The sequence below is a fragment of the Sturnira hondurensis genome, unplaced genomic scaffold (genome assembly GCF_014824575.4).
Source record: "Sturnira hondurensis isolate 20B ecotype Veracruz unplaced genomic scaffold, ASM1482457v3 Scaffold0008916, whole genome shotgun sequence".
NCBI classification, from domain to species: domain Eukaryota; kingdom Metazoa; phylum Chordata; class Mammalia; order Chiroptera; family Phyllostomidae; genus Sturnira; species Sturnira hondurensis.
This window is the reverse complement of record NW_028081547.1, coordinates 2,666,731-2,687,726: the sequence shown is the minus strand read 5'-3', so window position 1 is coordinate 2,687,726 and position 20,996 is coordinate 2,666,731.

Here is a 20,996-nt window from a genome sequence, read left to right as displayed (position 1 = left end):
TGGAAAGTGAAAAAGCAAGATGGGAAGAGAAAGGGAACTGAGTGGGAGAAGCTATGGGGTGGGGGACCTACGCCACATGCTGAGGTGGACTTCACAGAAGCTTTCGAGGTATGGGAGGCCCACAGTAAGTGATTAACAGGCAGAAGTCCTAAGAGCGCATCTGGCCAACACCTGTACCCTCCAGTTGGGAAACTGAGGCCCAGAGAGAGGAAGGCATTCTTCAGCGCTAGAAGAACCCTGGAGTCCCCACCACCAGCCTGTTCCAGTCCTCCCAGACCTCTCTAGGCCTCAGTTTCCCCCTGAGAATAATGGTGTGATGATAATCCTACTCTTTTTTTTTTTTACTCCAGGTCTGTTCCAAGGATAAAATGAATAGGACAGAGAGGAATTTGTCAATTGTTAAGTACTATGCCATGAGCATCAGTGATGGACAGAGTCTAAATGGTCTTTGCTCAGAACTTGGAGCTCATACTACAATGGGTCTCATTTGCAGGAGCTCAGAGGTTTCAGGGGCCAGAGAAGAGGTTGGTAGCTGGCTGTTGGAGTCAGACGGACTTGAGCTAGGACCAGACTGAATCAACTCCTGGGAAGGGGTTTGGCTGCAAAATGCTGACCCAAGCAAATTCATGCCATCAGAGCATAGTGTCCTAGCCCCGTGAGAATGCTAGTTTGGTCCTTTCTGGGAAGTTTACAGTTCCCTTTTCTGTATTCTTGGTCTACAAGGGCATGGTCACTCAATGAAGCCCCAATGGCATCCCAGTTCCTCTCCAGGTTCAGCCTCACTCTTTCCTGAGGGATGCCTCCTCCTTTCTCAATTGTGATCTGAAGTAGAACAGGCCCGAGTGGGGAGCCCACTTACTCCCTGCCCCATCTGGGCCCTCAGCCCATCTCCCAGATTACACATATCTGTACATACTATAAATTTGAAAGAGCAAGAGAGGAATCACCCCATGCCCTCAACTCACACAGCCTTTAGCTATGCCAAGGGCATTAGTGGTATCCTGCTGTTCCTTAAGTCTGCTCTCAGAGGGCCTCCATTGATCCCCCACTCTGCTGAAGCATGAGCTGTCCTATTTGGGAAGAGCTGCCTTCATTCACTGAGAGTCTGACTCCAAGCTCAAGGTATGTCAAGGATATGTCAAGCTCTTCTCACTGTCATCAAGGAGATGGTTATTGGGGCAGGATGGGAAAGGCAAGAGGGACAAACCTTGAATAGACAACACAGCAAAACACAAACTGAGGAACTGGGAGATATCTGCTTGGGGACCACATCTGAGTAATCCCCACAAAGATGTGGAGGGGAGATTCCAGCAGGGGAATGAGCCAAAACCCACCCAGAGCTGGGAGATATCAGAGAACACCTTCAAGCCAAAACTGCAGTATTGACAACGAGCTGAAAGGCTCTGTGTGTGTGTGTGTGTGTGTGTGTGTGTGTGTGTGTTGGGGGCGGGGGCAGGAGTGGCAATCACAGAGGGCCCTGAAAGTCTAACATTGCTAGATAGAACTGGTGATTCATCGATGATGCAATGCCCCCATCCCCAGGACCTTGGACCAAGAATCGGTTTCCTTATTCATGTTACTCTTTCTACCCTCTTTGGAAAACCAAACACCATCACTACCTTCCTGCCAAAAAGAAGTTTCACCTCTCCCAAAGGCTTAGCTGTATGGTCATCTCTACTGCGCTGTCTTCAGTGGCATCAGGAAGAGGGATAGATCCTGGGCTGAGCTATGAACTGAAAAGTGCCCAGCCCTTGAGGACTCTGGCCCAGGTGAGATAGGCAGGTGTCATCTGGCTCTGGGGCTATTTATAGACTCTGTGTCATCCTCAGAAACAGGAGTTTCCCCATTATTCAACCCAGTGGCTTCTTATTCAGGGTGTTAATGGTTTTCATCACCCATGGATCCTATAACACCAGCCTTTAGACCTCACAGAGCCAAAGAACAGTCAGGTCATGTGGGCTCAGAAATGAGTGTTCAGGGGTTGCAAATTCAGACACCTATGGAGGCCAGGAGGTGACATTTGTGAGTGAAGCATGCTGGGTAAGGTTCTAGAAAGCGAGGGGAGGTGGCAGTACATCCAAACACCTCAACGGAAAGTGAAGCTGCTGCCCAGGCCAGCCAATTACTATATGTGGGACTACGAGTCCATGTAACCAAGTCTCATTTTTCAATAAAAGCTGAAAACTTTAGGTCTTATGGAAATCTTCCACTTTTTAAATGTTGAGAACTAATTTTAAAATAAACAGGGCAGAGCTAGAAACAACATATTTACAACCTACATGGGGCCTCTGGGCCAGTAGTTTGTACATTCTGATCTCCAGTGTACACAAGAGAGAACTGAAGCTCAGAGGGATAGGGGCTTGCTCGCTGTCACATATCCACGGAGTCCCAGGACTGTGGTCTAATTCCACTCTTGCCCAGGCCCTTTCTGCCAGATTCACTCAGCAGACATGTTTTCAAAGCACCTGCGATGGGCCAGACCTGAGCTACACTCTGGGGATACAGAAGGACGAAGTTGGGGAAGGATAGTTAACGTTCAGTGTAATTGTAAGCGCTGTTGAGCAGGCCTCTCCCAGGCAGCCCATGTGCATGGCAGGAGTGAATGCTGTGGTTGTCCTGGGCCATATGAAGCTCTGGGTGTCCTGGAGAGCCGTCCAGCAGGGGCTGGGGTGGGCACGGAATGGGGTTTTCATGAATGATCATTGCCAGTGTCAGTCACCAGGACAATATAATACAACATGCCCTAGGTAGAAGGAGGCCAGGGACTTGAACTCTCTTGGTTCCATTTGAGGGATCTGGGGGTTGGAGAACACCTGTCATGGGCAGCTGACAGAGATTCTGGGGGAGAGATTTTTGGGTGAGAGCACAGAAATCCAGCCAGAGGCTGCGAACAGGCCATTGTGATTGCCGCCCTTTCTGGGGTGTTCCCTCTGGCATCCCAGCATTCGTGAAGTCAGTATGAATGCATTAGCTTTGCTCTGCTGGCTTCCAGGACTCCTGGTGGGTCTGGGCCAGAGCATGCTCTGAATTGAGCACAGTAGGAGGAAGGGAGAGACAGGCGGCAGTAATTTCCCTCAAGGCCTAGAGTGGTGGTGGGCACAGTGACAAGAGCCCCCAAGGGGAAGGCCTGGGGAAACTCCCAGAGTCCATCGGGGCTTGAAAAGTCACCATGTGCACCCGTGGTGAGGGCAGGGCTCACCCCCTTCAGTGCCTGGCTCTTGTATAGCCCCCTGGCTGCAGCCTTCTGGGTGTATTTGCTGTTCACTATGATCCAGGTGGCCCTGGGGACTGAGGAAGGCTTCCTGACAAGCTGCTACCAAAGGAAAGCATTTGGAAAGACTTTGGAGGTAGACCCTGGGGGGAGGGGTGACAGTCAGCCAACACCCGGTCCTGGAACTGTGGGTTTTGAAGTCAGGCAGAATTCAGCTGGGGACCTGCCTTCCTATTTCATTTCTTCACTCATTTATGCATTTTTCTCCACAGCTATCATCTTCACCTAGGCACCAGAAATGACGGTAGTCATTAGACAGAAAAGTAGACTTATATTCTCATAATAAAGAGAACAACAATGATAAAAAAGAAACGAAGGAAAGAAGAAAGAAGGAAAATAATTTCAGATAGTGGTACATGTTCTACATAAGGGAAGCCAGGTCATGTGCTGTGGAGTGACCAGGGTGAGGGCGACACTCTATGGGTGGGGTCTCTGTGGCCTAACCAAGGAGGGGACACCTGGACCAGGTCACATGTAGCTGTGTGAGCTCCGGTACGGTGTTGAGGGCTCCTTTGAGCCTTGGTTTCCTTACCTGTAAAGAGGAGTTAATAATGCCTATGTCACAGAATTGTTCATATTAAGGAGAAAAACATAGCGAAGGGCCTTGAACATACTAGGGCCTCGGCGAATGAATGAGTCAATGAGTGACTGCCACTTTGCCCTGGCTACCTGAGAAGGCAGAGTCGGGGTGGGAAAGGTGATTTTGAGTGAATGATAAATGTGTCCTGTTGGAAGTTTTATGGGTGGTTTTTATGTCTGTTTACCCAAGACTTGACTTAATATATCCATGCTGTCCTTACACCAACTGGTGCGTAATGTTTGGAGGATTCCTTAAATATATTTACAGCCACCCACCTTTTGATCCGCCAACAGCCTGTGAGGTTGGCTGGGCCGGTCAGTTATTTCATGTGGTAGAAGAGGAGGCTGGGGATCCAGCTAGGTAGGCACCCAGCAGTCCCAGGCCACACAGAATAATCAGAATTTGAGGTAGGGACATTGGGTTTGGGCTCTTTCCACTCTACAGACAACGCTATGATGGCACTTTCCCCCCACTCCCACCCTCTCTGAGGCAGGTGGTCTCTAGGATGGCCCCTGGTGCCGCCCTGGTAGCCATGGCCTGGTGCAGTCCCCGTGGTACAGGACCCAGTCCTGCCAGCAGCTCCATGAGGGAGTTGGACTCGGCTCTGCTGCGGCCTGCCCACAGCACAAGAGTGAGCTTGGAAGTGGATCCTGCAAGTCCAGAGCAGCCTGGGGGTGACTGCTGCTCCCAGTCCACAGCTTGGCTGCAACTGCTTAGGAGTCCTTGAGCCGGAGGCACCAGCTGGCTCAAGCCACACCCAACCCCTGACCCACAAAGCTGCGAGGTAATAAATGTTTGTTGTTTTAAAGCTCAGTGTTGGGATCATTTGCTCTGCCGCACTGGATAACTAACGCACGAGCATCCTGCCCTCAGCCAAGGCCCTTTAAAGGCCAACCCTGATCCCATTGCTGCTCTCTCAGCTGATCTGCCCTCTCAGACAGCTGGCTGCGTCACCGGCTGCTCTTGGCAAAGACCTCATGGGCAGTCAGAGAAAACTGGCCCTGAGAGACTGGGCTGGCCTTTCTTGGTGCAGAGGTGGAATGTGCTATTTTTGTCTCATTCCTCTGAAGGTGAATGCATGGAACCTGAGAGACAGAAGGAGCTGGGAGGCAGCGCTCAGGAAGAGGGACTGGGGTTTGGCCGCTGAGAAGAAATGGCAGTCACGCGATGACTCCATGTTGGGCTCTGCACTAAGCACTCTGTTTACATGGTCCTGATCCTCAGGAGGACCCCACCAAGTGGACATTCTTATCCCTGTCTCATAAATGAAGGAATGGAGGCCCAGAGAGGGTTAGTGACTTTCCCAGAGTCCTTCTGGTGTGAAGTGGAGACTGAATTCTTCCCAATTTCCCCTTGGCTATGTGCCTTCCTTCAGCAGCTGGTGGCCTCCAAGCTGTGCCCCTTTCGATGGATTAGGCCAGATATCGTGCCCTCCAGCTTGCCTGACACCATGCTTGGTGACTTAGATCTGTAAGCCCTTCTAGTCCTTGTGATAACTCTGCAAGGCAGAGGCACAGCTTATAAAGAACGGTTAATGTTAGTACTTGTTCGTAAGGGTCATGTGAGAATTAAGAAATAAGGATGTAAGTATATCCAAACCGAAGGGGAGCAGGGGACCCTGTGATTCTAGGGTGGGCAAAGCAGTTCTAACAAGTCTGCTCACTAGAGAAGGGGGGAAGGGGTGGACAAGATGTCATCTCCAGGGTGATTGGGATGTTAGGCAGGGAACACAGTGGGGCTCCATAGACCTGAAGCAGGACCAGTAAGGAACCAGATTTGAGCTTATTTAGATGAGAAAGCTTTCTATCAATCAGTGATCTCACATGACAGTGCGTTGACGTGGTAAACTGCCCATAGCTGGAGGTGTGTGAGAAACCCCAATCAGAGATGCCATAGAGAGGCTTCCTACTGGAGTGGGTAATGGGACCCAGGACCCATGAGGACCCAGAATCCTTCTGATTCTGAGACTCTGATATAGTCCTCTTAGGTCTAGGCTGCTTGGCGGAGCAGAAGGAGCAGAGCACAACCTCAAAGTTATGTATTGGTGTATTGGTGAGTGAAATGTGACATGAAACCATAACAGCCAGAGGAGAATACTGGTATGCAGTTGCTGTTTTCAAAATGGCCAAAAGTGTTTGAAGCATAGAAGCAAACAGAAGGAACTATAGAGAAAACCATGGAACTATGTCATAGGGTGCATATTTTAAATGTCTGCACTTTGAAAGGCACCATGGGCACAACTGGGATTAAAGTAACCTGTATTTCTTCTCCAGGTGTTTCTTGCTGCTCATTCCCTCCATCATTTGGGGCAGGTGAGTTTCAGAAACAACAATACTTAGCTTTGACATTTCTAGAAAACCTGAAGGACACAGCCATTTGGCTTAGAAAATATGCATCAATGCTCAACCTGTCTTCCCACTCAGCCTCTGCCTTTATCCAAATGTACTGACATGGAATTCTCAGTGCTGGAGGAAGAAGGTTGTAGAGGGAAATCGAGTAAGTTAGATCCATAGAGGGACATGAGAACCTGTGGATGACTTGAGGAATCTGAAAGCAGGGGCATCCTGAGCTCTGTTTCTGTGTAGACTAAGAAAGGAGTGAGAACCCAGGACTTTCCCTTCGCCGGGGAATTCAGAAACAGGTGCTTGGTGTATCCTGGCAAGTGGACTCCTGGCCCCCTCCCCCAGCCATAGTGTGGCATAGGGAGCAATGGACAGATTTCCTGGAGGGTCCAAGAGGGCCCAGAGTGACCTAGTAAGCCTGAAGACTTGCAGGCCTTGTGGGTGGATGAGATCATGGTAGAGCATGATCAGAGACAGATAGAAATGAGGACCTCAGTAGACACCAGGGATCAGCTCTGGCAGATGCCCCAACTCTGCCATCTTGACACTCCTTAACCGCCAGGAACTTAGAGGCAATGCTGAGAGAAAGGTTGGGAGAAGGGTCTCCCCACAAATTGCTTAAACTGTTTCCACCATTTAGTCAAAATGGGAGCTTGAAACAGAAATTAAGCTCAGTTATAGAAAAGTAAATTTAGTTGTGCTTCTTGCCTACTCGTACCTGTAGACCAGAACTCATATCCATTACATGATCAAGGAGCTTTCTTCCCACCAGGGAAAATGTCTGTTATATATGTGTAACTTTAGTATTAAAATTGTTGGTGAAGATCAACAAGAATTATATTAATACCTGAATAGGAAACACAGAGAGAAAATAATCAGGCAGTTCATAAAAATGCAAACTACAAGTGGCCAGTAAGCCCAAGAAAAATAATGTTCAAACTCACTGGAAGTGATGGAAGAAACATCCATAACGGGTGTGGGACATCATTTTAGCACCATCAGCTTTGTGCACTATTCCATCTTTTAACCCCTAACACCTCATGCTTTTTTGCAGTTTTCCAGTGTGGGCCAAGTCTCCCTTCCTGGCTGCTCCAGTGTGGCAGCTGAGACAAAGCGTTGCTCAGGCTGCGGCACTCTCCAATCCAACCTCACATTTGCCCCTGAGCCATGCTCCCAGCCAATGGCTGAGTGTGGCAGGTGTGCTAAGGCAGCCCCCTCCTGGGAGGGGCAGACACCTCTGATGGCCAATTCTGGCTGGAGGCTCCCCAAAGGGCTTGCAAGAGGCTCCCAACCAACCAATCCTCTTTCCTCCTCCCTCCCTCCTTCCTTCCCTCTCTTCTTGAGTCAAGGTCAAGCTTGCCAGACAGTCTGATAGCTATCCCAGCTTCCCTCTTCTCCCACCTATTGTCTTTCACAGGGATTTCCCTTAATACATTTCTTTCACATCTAATTCTTTCAGCATCTGCTCCCTGAAGATGCTCAACTAATACCTGACCATGACTCCACACAGATGGAGCTCTTACCTCGTGGGTCAACGGCTGGAAGACGAAACCTCCTCCCTCCCTGAACAGTGATTCTGTCACTGTGCTTTTATAGTAGAATGTCTACCCAGACCTCACTAGGGTGGCCACATACAAAAAATTATACTATTGATGATATCTCAGATTCTACCTGCAGACAGGTACTGAGACCCACTACAACTGCACTCCCTGCGAGCTCTCCTGCCCTAGCCCCCTGGGGGAGATTTCACATGTACCCCCAACCCAGTCTGCTCCTGCTGAGGGCTGGCTGTGCTTCAACAGGTGGCCTCACCAATGGGTCAGAAAGACCTCCCTTCACCCATTTAGGGTCTTGCATTGGTATGCTAGAGCTGCCGTAACTGCCATTACAAAGTACCACATGCTGATTGGCTTCAAGAACAGACATATGTCCCATAGCTCCGAAGGCCACAAGAATGAAGATGTCAGCAGGGTTGGTTCCTTCTAGGGCCGTGAGAGAAAAATCTGATCTAGGCCTCTCTCCTTGCCTGCTCGATGCCTGTCTTCTCCCTGTGTCTCTTCATGTCTTCCCTCTGTGCCTATCTCTGTGTCCAAATTTTTCTGTTAGAAGGACAATAGTCATATTGGATTAAGGTCCACCCCAATGTCCTCATTTTAACCAACTATAACAGTAATGATAGTATTTCAAAATAAAGTCACCTTCTGAGGTACTGGTGTTGACTTCAACTTATAAATTCTGAGGAAACACAATTCAACCCGTAACAGGACCCTACAACAGGGTAACTTGGGCTTCAATGTCTTACAAAGGTTCGAGTGAAATAGCTGTTTCCTCTGTTTCTTCTGTACTTGTGGTCTCCCAAGACTCAGTCATAAGCCTGATGAAGGCAGGACTGGGAGACCAGTCCTGTTTACAGATGTCAGAATGAATCTAAAATTGTCCTTCTCTATAATGACAGGTTTCTTACTGGGCCAAGTTGGTCTCAGTTCCCAACCAAAATGTTCCTCGCCCTCCTGCGAGGAGGCCTTCGGTAGGCTAGGGCTTCCAGTTCACTAGTCAGCTTCAGAAGTGGTCAAATCACACGTAGATTCCAGCTGGGAACCCGATTCCTAGATTCATCGTATACATGTAGACTGAGATGTAGCATGCATATGGACCTCTGTTTTCCCTCAGGTGCTATTAAGAAATGATGTCTGAAGGCACTTTGCCTGGCACACCAAACACTCAGTGCATAGTAGTTATCACCATCCTGTTTCCAGCACCGTTCTTACTTGGTGATTTCCTCGGTGATAGGAACCATGTCTCCTTCACTTCTGTGCCCCTACTGTGCGTGGCGCATGTGGGTGCTCACCCGCACACATCAAAGACTTCGAGTTCTCATCCAGGGCCTCACTGAGTGACGAGGGGCACAGTGAGGGGGCCTCCCAGGGCTTGGAGACCTTGCACCCTTCTCTGACTTGAGAACCCAGGCCATTATTAGAGGGATCAAAAGAGAACTTGGCCTCTGTTGGTGCCTGTTCTAGAGAAACACCCACATAAGCCTGGAATGTTCTGGGCTGTGATTTCACCAAATGGAGAAGCCTTCTGGGGGCTCTGCCTTTGAAAGTTCACTTACCAAACTGCAAGGCTCTAAGGTGGCAATTGAGTCATTAGCACATTATACCTCCTCCGCATCCTCACCCCCACTCATCTTGCAGCTCATTACCCTCTGGCATTCACCCTCTCCACCCGCCCATACTCTTCTCCTTGATGGGCTCCTCACACATCTTCACAACCACTGGCCCACTCATCAGAGCTGCTCTCTTGGACACTATGTTGTCCTAATTTTCCATGGACCCCTCCAACCACCCCTTCTCATTGTCTTCTCAGTCTTCCCTCCACCGTCCATCTCTTTTGTGCGCACTCCACAGCCTTTACCTTTCCCCTGTGTCTTCTCTGTCAGCGTTTTCGCACCAAGACCCAGGGCTTCTGAACTCTTCTCAATGTCTCAAGCTTAGGATTCCCAGCTCTTCCAGGCACATGGTGGGGAGGGGGGCCAGTTAGTCAGGGAGGGGTGGGGCTGTGATTGTGGAAATCCACAAAGGCTGAGCATCTCTGGATGGGCAAATATGTAAGAGTCCAAACCATAACCAGCATCTGAGAAGGACTGCTGGGGTGGAGGTCCTGACTGACCTGTGGCAGGGTCTTGCAGAAGACTTGACTGGAATCTCCACAGGCAGATGATGGTTGTTCATAACAGGGTTTCTGACAGCAGTACCCCACGTCTAGGGCCAGGGCCAGGGCCAGGGCCAAATTCCAGCCTAGTAGCCTAAGTGGCCCAGTATAGTTAGGATACAGAGTTAGGACACAGGGAAGGCTGGGGTGACAGGCATGCTCTCTTTCTAAAAAAATTTTTTTGGTTTTTATTGATTCTAAAGAGAGGGGAAGAAAGGGAGAAAGAGAGGGAGAAAAACACTGACATGAAACGGAAATATTAATCAGTTGCATCTTGCATGTGCTTCAGACTGGGGACTAAACTCACAACCCAGGTGTGTGCCCTGACTGGGAATCAAACCAGTGACCTTTTGGTTTGCAGGACAATGCCCAGTCAACCGAGCCACACTAGCTGGGGCCAGGCATGGTCCTCATATGAGTGCAAAGTCAGGCAGGCTAGGTCCTGGGCTGCCTGGGCCCTGGGTCACGCTCCCTCCTCCTCTCCTTTACTCTTGCATTCATTCTCTTCTTCATTAAGCAGCTACTACTAAGACTCAACTACGTGCCACAGTTGCCGAGCTCTTTGGCCAGGCCAGTTTTCACTTGAGCTCTAAAATGCTCTCATTAGAAACAGGACTCATCCTAGAGTCTACAGGTTGAGCTGCCAGTGACTCCCTGCTGTGGTGGTTTTAAAACATGCCCACAGTTTCATTGTTATTCCTGATATCAAGAGATGGAGTATTATATCTCTTCTTCTGACTCTGGGCTGGCCTCAGTGACTTGCTTCCAACCAATAGAATGTGACATAGGTAAGGTGTTGTGCCTTCCCGTGCCAGGCATAAAGGCAATGTGGCCTCCCCTGACTTGCTCTTGTTACCCAGCTGCCATGCGGTAAGGAAGCCCAGGCCACATGGAGAGGCCACAGGAAGGCAGTCCAGTTGACAGCCCCTGCTGAGGTCCCACTGCCAGACCTGTGTGTGAGGAAGCCTCTGAGAGGACCCCACCGCAGCCCCACCTGCAACCAGCTCAGAGCCTTGAGTAAGAGCTGCTCAGCTGAGCCCAGACAGCCCTAAGAATCATGAGAGATGACAATAATAATAGTTGCTATTATTTTACACCACTAGCTTTGGGTTGGTTAGTTATGCAGCGAGAGTCAGCAGGCACCTGGTAGGAGGTTGTGGTGGACACCTGAGGGGGTGACAGGAGCCCTAGTCAAGCATCCCCCTGGAGGGTCAACAGGATTTTCAGACCCCATTACCCGTCTTGCTCCTCCCCTCCTCCTGACAAATGTCAGATAACTGCACCACCATCCATCCAGGCACCTCAGCTACAAACTGGGTGTCACCTTTGATTCTTCCCTCTCCCTGACTTGTCTCACCTAATTTGCTCCCATTCATTAACAAACTTTTATGGAGCACCCACTCTGTGTCAAGATTTGCACTAGCTTTGTGCTAGGTATGCTGGAGAGCAAGATCAACCCGGTACCTCTTTTCAGAAGCTTTCAGTACAACAAATTAATCATCACAAGTAAAACAAATGCTCAAATCTTAATACTTGTGTGCACTCATTAACCTAAGCACAGCGCTGAGTGCTTCACATTCACCCAATCATTAAATCCCTATAACAACCCCATGAAAAAGAGATTATTAGCTCCCAAGGTAATTAGCTCCATTTTTCAGATGAGGAAACTGGGACACCCACACACAAGCTGATTGGGGTCCCCGAGGTTACGTGTTGGTAAGCAAAAGCCCTGAAATGCAGGTTCTTTCCTATCCACCCCTCTCCCTCCCATCTGCTGCTGCTGAGGTCCCATGGGTCCCCTGGGGAGCAGAGGCTGGGACAGAGGTTTCCTGGGAAAGACGTGCGAGTAAGAGACAGAGGAGGGAAGTGGGACTTCCACGCAGATCTGCCCCTGCCCGGGCCCACTCAGCAGAAGCTCCCGAACACGGGTGGCTGTTAGAGCAGCCTCACTGCACTCAAGTGGCCAGACCCTCTGTCCCCACTGTGTGCAGTTGCTGGAGCTGTCCTTAGGGCGATGTCCAGAGGAGGTGGCCTGCAGGGTCACCCTGCTCTTGGCTGTCGAACACAGATTTTTTTCCTGAAAGGAGACTCGAGGGTGGCCCCCTATGGCTGTCACCTGGATGATCAAGACTGCTCCCTTCTGGTCCCTCTGCCCAAAATGTGCCTGGAATGATTATTCTAAAACACACATATCACCCTGGCTGGTGTGGCTCAGTTGGTTGGGTATTATCCCACAAGGAGAGAGGTTGCCTACATTGTGAGTTCCATCCTCAGCTGGGGCACGTGAAGGAGGCAATCAATCAATATTTCTCTCCTGCTCTTTGTCCCTCTTGGCCCTTCTCTCTAAAACAAAGTAAATAAAATCTTTGAAAATAAATAAATAGTCCAACCAAAGTGGAGGCATATGTAGATATACTTTGTCTCCTCACACAACCAAAGAAGGACAACAACAAATTTAAAAACAAAAAATAACCATAACTGACAGAAAATTGAACTGTATGGAAGTCCAACAACCAAGGTGTTAAAGAAGAAACATTCATCCAGACAAGTAGGAGGGGTGGAGATGGGCAACCAGAATGGGGAGGACTCATGGCAAGGCAGCAGCTGGAGGACTGGGGTGAGCCAGGAGGCAGCTGGATGAGTGGGCGGTCCCACATTTGTGTTTGGATAAGCCAGGAGGAACAACTGGGGAGTGGAACAAACCATGCAACCTGGGGTTACAGCACTGAAAAATAAAGCCTCAAAACCTCTGACAGAAAAGCCTGTGGGGGTTGAGGCAGCAGGAGAAACTTCCGGCCTCATAAGAGAGTTCATTAAAGAGACCCACAGGGTCCTAGAATATACACAAAACCACCCACCTGGGAATCAGCACCAGAAGAGCTCAATTTACTTGTGGGTAGTGAAGGAAATAACTAAAAGCTGACCAAGAGCTGAGCCAGCAGCTCAGACCCCTCCCCCACATACGGCACTACAACACAGCCAAGTAGGTTGCCCTGCCCTGGAGAATAAACTAAGGCTCCACCCTCCACTACATAACAGGTGTGCCGAGACAATAAAAATATGGCCTAAATGAAAGAACAGGTCAAAGCTCAAGAAAAAATACAACTAAGCAATGAAGAGATAGCCAACCTATCACATGCGAAGTTCAAAACACTGGTAATCAGGATGCTCACACAAATGGTTGACTATGGTCACAAAATAAAGGAAAAAGTGAAGTCTAGTGAAAGTGAAATAAAGGAAAATGTACATGGAAACAATGGTGAAGGGAAGGAAACTGAGACTCAAATCAACAGTTTGGAGCAGAAGGAAGAAATAAACATTTAATTAGAACAGAATGAAGAAACAAGAATAAAAAAAAAAACTGAGGAGAGGCTTAGGAGCCTCCAGGACAACTTTAAATGTTCCAACATCCAAATCATAAGGGTGCCAGAAGGAGAAGAGGAAGAGCAAGAAATTGAAAACTTATTTGAACAAATAGTGAAGAAGAACTTCCCCATTCTGGCAAAGGAAATAGACTTCCAGGAAGTCCAGGAAGCTCAGATAGTCCCAAACAAGTTGGAACCAAGGAAGCACATACCAAAGCACATCGTAATCACATTACCCATGATTAAAGATAAAGAGAGAATCTTAAAAGCAGCACGACAAAAAGAGACACTTTCCTACAAAGGAGTTCCTATAAGACTAACAGCTGATTTCTGAAACGAGATCTTACAGGCAGGAAGGGGCTGGAAAGAATTATTCCAAGTCATGAAATCCAAAGACCCACATCCAAGATTACTCTATCCAGTAAGGCTATCATTTATAATGGAAGGGCAAATAAAGTGCTCCCCAGATAAGATCAAGTTAAAGGAGTTTCTCGTCCCCAGGCTCTTATTATATGAAATGTTAAAGGAACTTATCTAAGAAAAAGAAGCTAAAAAAATATGAACAGTAAGATTACATCAAACTCACAACTATCAACAACTAAACCTAAAAAAACAAAAACAAATTAAGCAAACAACTAGAACAGGAAGAGATTCACAGAAATCAAGATCACATTATCGGTGGGAAGGGGGAGGGGGGAGAATAGGGGAAAGGTACAGGGAATAAGAAGCACAAATGGTAGGCACAAAGTAGACAAGGGGAGGTTAAGAATAGTATGGGAAATGTGAAGCCAAAGAACTTATATGTACAACCCAAGGACATGAACTAAGGTAGGGGAAGGATGGTGGGAGGGGGGTAGAGGGCAGAGGAGAATAAAGGGGAGAAAAAATGAAAAAATTGTAATAGCATAATCAATAAAATATATTAAAACACATAAATAAATAAAACATCTTTCATAAGTAAATGAATGAATAAAAAACTATGGTACATTTACACAATGGAATTCTATGCCACAGAAATAAAGAAGGAGCTTCTACCCTTTGCAACAGCATGGATGGAACTGGAAAGCATTATGCTGAGCGAAATAAGCCAGGCAGTGACAGACAAATACCATATGATCTCACCTTTAACAGGAATCTAATCAACAAAACAAACAAACAAGCAAAATATAACTAAAGACACTGTAATTGAGAACAGGCTGACAGTGATCAGAGGGGAGAGGGGAGGGAATTTCAGGGGGAAAGGGTGAATGGTTTGGAGGAACAACTATAAAGGACACATGGACAATAACAAGCAGGGGTGGAAATGGGAGGGAGGTGGGGAGGGCTGGGAGGGTAAGCTGAGATTGGGGTAAAAGGCAGAAAACTATACTTGAACAACAATTAAAATAAAAATTAAAAAAACCCCACATCTTTCCCCTGTGAAACCCACTGATAATTCCCATCTCCTACGGGATAAGGAACAGATCCCTGAGTTGACCGTCAAGGCCTCCATCCCCCCACCTGACACCCTCCACTGCTGCACCAACCAATGCAGGACACAGGCTGTGGAAATCAGACAGCTGCGCCCACACCTGGGCCCTGCTGACTACCTGGGCAAACTTGAGGAGTCACTTTACATTGCTCTTATCTGTACCTTCTACAAAGGTTGTTGTGGGGGCCAAAGACATCCTGCAGGTAAAGCGTTTAGCACCATGTCCGACATAGGAAGGTTGGAAATGATCTTTTCAGCCCAGACCTGCTCTCAATCAGCACAACCAAAGAGCCTGCGAGGGGTTGGCTTGAGGCCACCCCTAAGCTCTGGGAGAAGAGCGAGCGGAGGGGGTCTTCTCAGGCTGTTTCTGCCTGTTGAGGGACCAAAGAGGCAGAAACAGAGTGGACCTTTGGTCCAGACCTGGAAAGGTCACCATGTGAGGGGTGAAACTTGAGCAGAGAGGTGGAGAGAAAGAGAAAGAGGGCACTATGGTGGGACTGCTGCTCAATTCCTGGCCCTGCCCCCACCCTGTTGGCCTCTGTGAAGAAGGCCTTGTTTGTAGAGGCCCCAGGTCTCTTCTGGCGCCAGTCTGGCCTGCTCAGCAAAGCCCCTCCTTGGGGCTGTCCCCACAAGCCATCTCTTCCAACAAAGGGCCAGTGTCCTCGGGAGGGGCAGGTGCTGTGTAGGCAGGATGGCTGCCAGGCCTGCCAGGGCTTCTGGGCGGTCAGAACACAAAGAGGTGACCAGGGCCTGGCTGACTGGGGCCAAGGCCAGCATGCTGTCCATTTATTTTTGTTGGTTTTGGGCCAGTGTCCATAAGAAGAGGTCAGGGGAGGGAGGCAGGCAGAGGCTCAGCCTGGGAGCTGAGGTACATTTGCCAAGTCGGTGGCTAAAGGCTAGATGAGGACCCCCCAGAAGGGGTGCAGGCTCTCTATCCTCTCCACTGCTAGCCCCAGGGCTTACCTCAAGCCCTGGGCCACAGCTTGACCCAAGACCTACCAACAAAAACTTGAAGTTCACTCCTTTTAGCTTTGAAGGAGACCACCATTCGGCATAGTAGCTTGAGCCTCTACCCCACCCCAAACCTTCATTTTCCCCTTGGCCTGTGCTACCAGACTGTTGAAACTCCTGCTCAGGCCAACTGCCTGCCTCTTTGCAGACTGGGCCACCAGCTGGTCCCATAGGGCCTAGCCTTCAAACATCCGCTGATGGCCAATCTGCCTCAGGGGTGGTACCCTGCTCCCCTCCTCCCTCTCAATTGGGGAAAACTTCTGAGTACAGGCTGGTCACAAGCAGAATTTAAGCCAATGTTGGGCCAGGGCTGCTGACCATCTCAGGTTATCTCAATAAGGGCCTAGTATCTGAAATGAGGGAGGTGAGAATCACCTTTGCTATTTGCGACTTGGACCTGTGGCAGTGAGACTATATTGAAGGAATGCCACAAAACAAAGACAAATGAATGGAAGTTTCAAAGAGTAGTAAATGAAAGCTACAAATTTCAAGATGGTGAAAATAGATAGAAATCTGTCCAGGATTTTGTGTATGTTGTATTTTCTCCACTGATCAAAGCACTGTGGGGATCTCGTTCATTTCAGGAATTGTGCTACCCTCTCAGTTTCTTACTACCTGTCCTCATTCAGCTTAGGGCGATGGCACTAAGTACTGAAGAGGTCAGTGGGAAGGTGGGTGGGTGAGTATGGTGCCAGAGGATGAATAGGGAGTGAGCAGGTGGGTGGGTAGATGGACAGGTGGGTGGGCAAACTGATGAACAGCTGATCTCACAGACAGCACTGGCTAAGAAAATGACTGGCTGAATTCTGCCCTGGAAGCAGGCCAGAATGAAAGCTGGCATGACTCTTACCAACACAAAGCCTAGCTTCTCGAAGATTTCTTACAGAGGATACACAAGGCACTAAACAAAAAAGAAAAAATGGATAACTTAGACATCGTCAGCACTGATAACTTCTGTTCATCAAATGACATATTAAGAAAGTGAAATAAAGAAGTGAAGCCACAAACTGGGGGGAGATATTCACAGTACACCCATCTTACAAAGGTTTGTATCCAATACATATAAAGAACTGCTCAAAATAATACAGAAAGGTAAACAGCTCAGTAAACTGTGGTCGAAAGATTTGAACAGGCATTTCACAAAAAGGGGGGAAGTATCCAAAAAACCTACAGCCTAGGAAAATATACCCAGCATCAGTCATCTGGAGAAAGCCAATTAAAGCCCCAGTGAGATACCACTCATTACACAGCCAATAGAATGGCTAGAAATAAAAAAGGTTGTTGAGAATGTGGTGTAGCTGCAACTTTCATATGTTGTGAGTAGGAGTGAAATTAGTACAAGCACTTTAGAAAACTGTCAGTTACCTAGTAAAACTAAAAATATGCTTACCTATGACAGAGAAATTTCTCTTCTGTGCATATACCCAAGATAAAAGAATATGTATGTCTGCATAACAACTTTATTTAGATGTCCACAGAACCCCAAACTGGAAACAATCCCATGTCCATTAACAGCAAAATAGGTACATACACTGTGGTACATCCACGTAACGGACTACCACTCAGCCAGAAAAAAAGAGCAAATTGCTGATACAATGTAAGTGAATCATGGACATTATATTAAGCAAAAAATGTCCAAGTATGGACTATATGGGTCCATCTAGAGGATGTGTGCAAGCAGATCAAACTAATCTTTGATGAGAGAAGTCAGACTAGCGATGTTGTCTGGGGTGGGTTGGTGAGAAAGTGGGTACAAGGAGCCTTCTGGGATTTTAGAAATGCTCTCTGTCTTGAGCAGTTCTGGTGGATGTACGTGCAGAGTTCATTAGACTTTGCATTGGTAATGCACACAGTCATATTTTTATGGTATACCTCAATAAAGTATTTTAAAATACATCCAACTTTGGTTTATTCTGCGAGAATTCAGCACCTTTTCATGAAAGTGAGGTAAAGAAAAAAGCCCAAAGGAAGTACTATCACTCTACTCCCCTTGAAGGGGGGCAGAGTTTGTCACCTTAAAGTCCTTTGGGATATCGATGGCTCCAGGCTGGGTCATTTTAAGAAACAGCATATATGGGAGAAGCTCTGAAAACAAGGAGAAGGTCCCCTTGGTAAAGAACATGTACGTCTGTGAGGGACATTCCATCCATAAGGGTGTTTCCCTCATTTTTCTTGGGCCTGCCTTCCATCAGTGGAGACGTATCTGTAACACTCTTAGCCTTGTGATTTCCTGTAACTGCTCTCCACCCCCAAGGTCTTTCGTGTTTAGCTGAAGGTGGTGTTTACAGTGATGGCTTCTGCCATTTTGGTGAGTTACTCACTTTTCCTGGGTCTTTCCCTTGTATACAGGAGGTATGCCTCTTATTAAACTCAAATCGTTTTTTTCTACAGCTAATCTGTCTTACATCAATTAGATTACTAGACCAATCAGAAGAACCTTAAAGCATAGGGGAATGTTTTTCTCCTCAGCACCCTCAAAGAGGCATAGTTCTTGAGACTTGAGATAAAATATCGCAGAGGAATTGTTTGAGAAGAGGCTGAGGCCTTTGCAAGGCAAGAGGCTGGATCAGAGGAGAGGATGCTCCTCAGGGAAGTCCACAGGGTGAGGTGGGTTCAAACAGGGTGACACACATCTGGGACTTTCTGGCCAGCTCTGCCCCAGGCCACTGCACAACTCATCTGCTGATGCACACAGAGGGAGCTGGCTTCTTCTGTGCCTACTTGCCCTACTGAGCTGTTTTCTGAGGGGCAGAGAAACTCCACATGAGCTTCCTGCCCCAGGTATCCAGGAGGGAAAGGTTTGTTTTGGCTGCTGAACCAGCAGATGCCCATCCAGCTAAGATCAGAGGTTCACAGGAGGAAGTGAGAGGAAAAAGGGCCTGGAACTAATTTCCTGTCCCATCAGACCTTGGACCTTTCCTCTGTTACATGGGAAGGTTGGGCTGTATCTCCCATGTGGTTCTTGCTGGAGATTCTGACAGTTCTCTGGATGCCCCCAGTCACCCATGAGCTGAGGCGGCTTGCCAGGGCCACATTCTCCTCCCCACAGAGCAGCAAGCATACCAGGAAAGGCTGAGGGCTATGCTCTGCTTACCTCATAGAGCTGGAGTCATCTGTGCTTCTTCTCCCATTAATCAGGGCACATCACATGACGCTGACACAGCTGACAGCTGGTGAAGCTTCCAGTCGGGGTAGGGAACCCTGCACAACCAGAAGTCCAGCAGCCCTGGCAGGAAGCTCCCAGATGGTGTGGGAAGCTGAGAGCTAACCCCATGACATGTGCTGAGAAAGGAACCCGCAAGTCACAGGTGCCTCCTTCTTCTCCACACTGTTCCAACTCCTGCCCATCAGGAATTTCCTCTTCATCCTGCCCTCTCCACCTCCTCAGCATCCCCCTCATCCACACTCCCTCCCCATCTGTGGCCCCTGCGCTAGGTCCAGGCGACAGCCCTTCACCTTAGCGATTGCAGGAGGGTCCTCTGTGTGTTCTAGCCTGAGCTGCCCAGTCCAATTTCCTCAGTGCTTCCAGAAGCCATTCCTCCACTAACTTCCAAGTCATATTTGCACTCAATAAAATACATAGGTCTTAAAAGTAGAGTTTGAAGGTTCTGAAAAATATATACCTCTGTGCCACCAACCCCCCAATCAAGGTAGAGAACATGCTCATTACCCAGGAAAGTCCCCTTGTACCCCCTTCCAATCACCCATGCGGCACAAGAATAATCTCTGTTCTGTTTTCTGTTCCCGAGATGAGTTTTGTAGTCTCTTTAATTTCACACAAAATGGAATTTTGCAGCAATTATACTTTATGTCTGGATCCTTTCGCTAACATGTTTTCCACCCTCATCCATCTTTTGTGACTTATTGAGTAAAATTCCATTTTATGAACTTAACTCAACTTGTTTCTTTTCCTGCTGATGGACAGGTAGGCAGTTTCCAGTTTTTACCATGACTAAAAAATGCTACAAACATTTGTGTGGGCATATATTTTTATTTCTCCTGAGGAAATACAAGTTGAATTGCTAGGGTATATTGTAGATGCATAGTTACATTGATAAGAAATCACCAAACTTTCCCGAAGTGGTGGTACCATTACAAACTCCCACCAATAATGTATGAGAGTTCTGGTTGCTCCACATCCATACCAACATTTGATATTGTCGGTCTTGTTCACATTAGCCATAAGAGGAACTTTTAGAAGAAGTATATCTAAACAAACATTGTTCATCAACCGACGAATGGAAGAACAAAAAATCCACACAATGGGATATTATTTGTCAACAAAAAGATAGCAGCAGCAAGGCATGGTACAACACAAATGAAGCTTAAAAACATTATGCTAAGTGAAAGAAGCCAGGAACAAATGACCACATATTGTACCATTCCATTTATAGAAAATGTCCAGCATGGCAAATTTATAGAGACAGGAAGTATGTTAGTGCCTACCTAGCACTGATTGGATGAGAGGGTTAAGGGCATAGATAATTAGCATTGGATTTCTTTGGGGGGTAATGAAAATGTTCTAAAATTGATTGTGGTGATTCACAACTCTGTGAACGTACTAAAGGCCACTGAATTGTACCCTTGTAATATGTGAATTACATGGCCTGTAAATTGCATCTCTATCATTGCATCTCTTTAAAAACATCACTGTGTTTAATTATCCAGTGCCCCCCACAGCTGTCCTGAGTCAGCAGGTTGAAAGACCCAAGTCCTCAGACCCTGATTCATCCATATCATCTCCCTCTTCTACAGACACTGAGGAAATTCTGTTCTTTCAGAGGCTCTATGTGTTGGAATGCCTCTGAGTGTGTGCACATACCGTTTCTTCTTCCTACTTGTTGTTTTACCTCATCCTGACTCATTCTTTGTGGTCCAATTTACCTGACAGCCTTCTCTTACCCCTCTTCCCTTCCTTCCTTCCTTCAGTAAGTCATTATCAGGCAGCTGCTATGCAACAAGCTCTATTCTAGGAATTGGGTATATGGCAGCCAAAACAAAACAAAACAAAACATGGCATTGCCCTCATGGAGCATATGTGACTGTCTGAGTGAACAAATGCTCACTGAGAGTTTAGTAAATGTGAGGCCTGCGTTCCTGTCCCTACCCTGGCAGGCTCCTCTATGGTCAGCTTCAGCACTAACCCCAATGGATTTTCACAAGTCGATGGTGGGTGTGCCTCCCCTCATCAGGTTGGAGGATCCATGGGGTGGGGACCTAGGGCTCTGGGAACCAGATCAAGGCC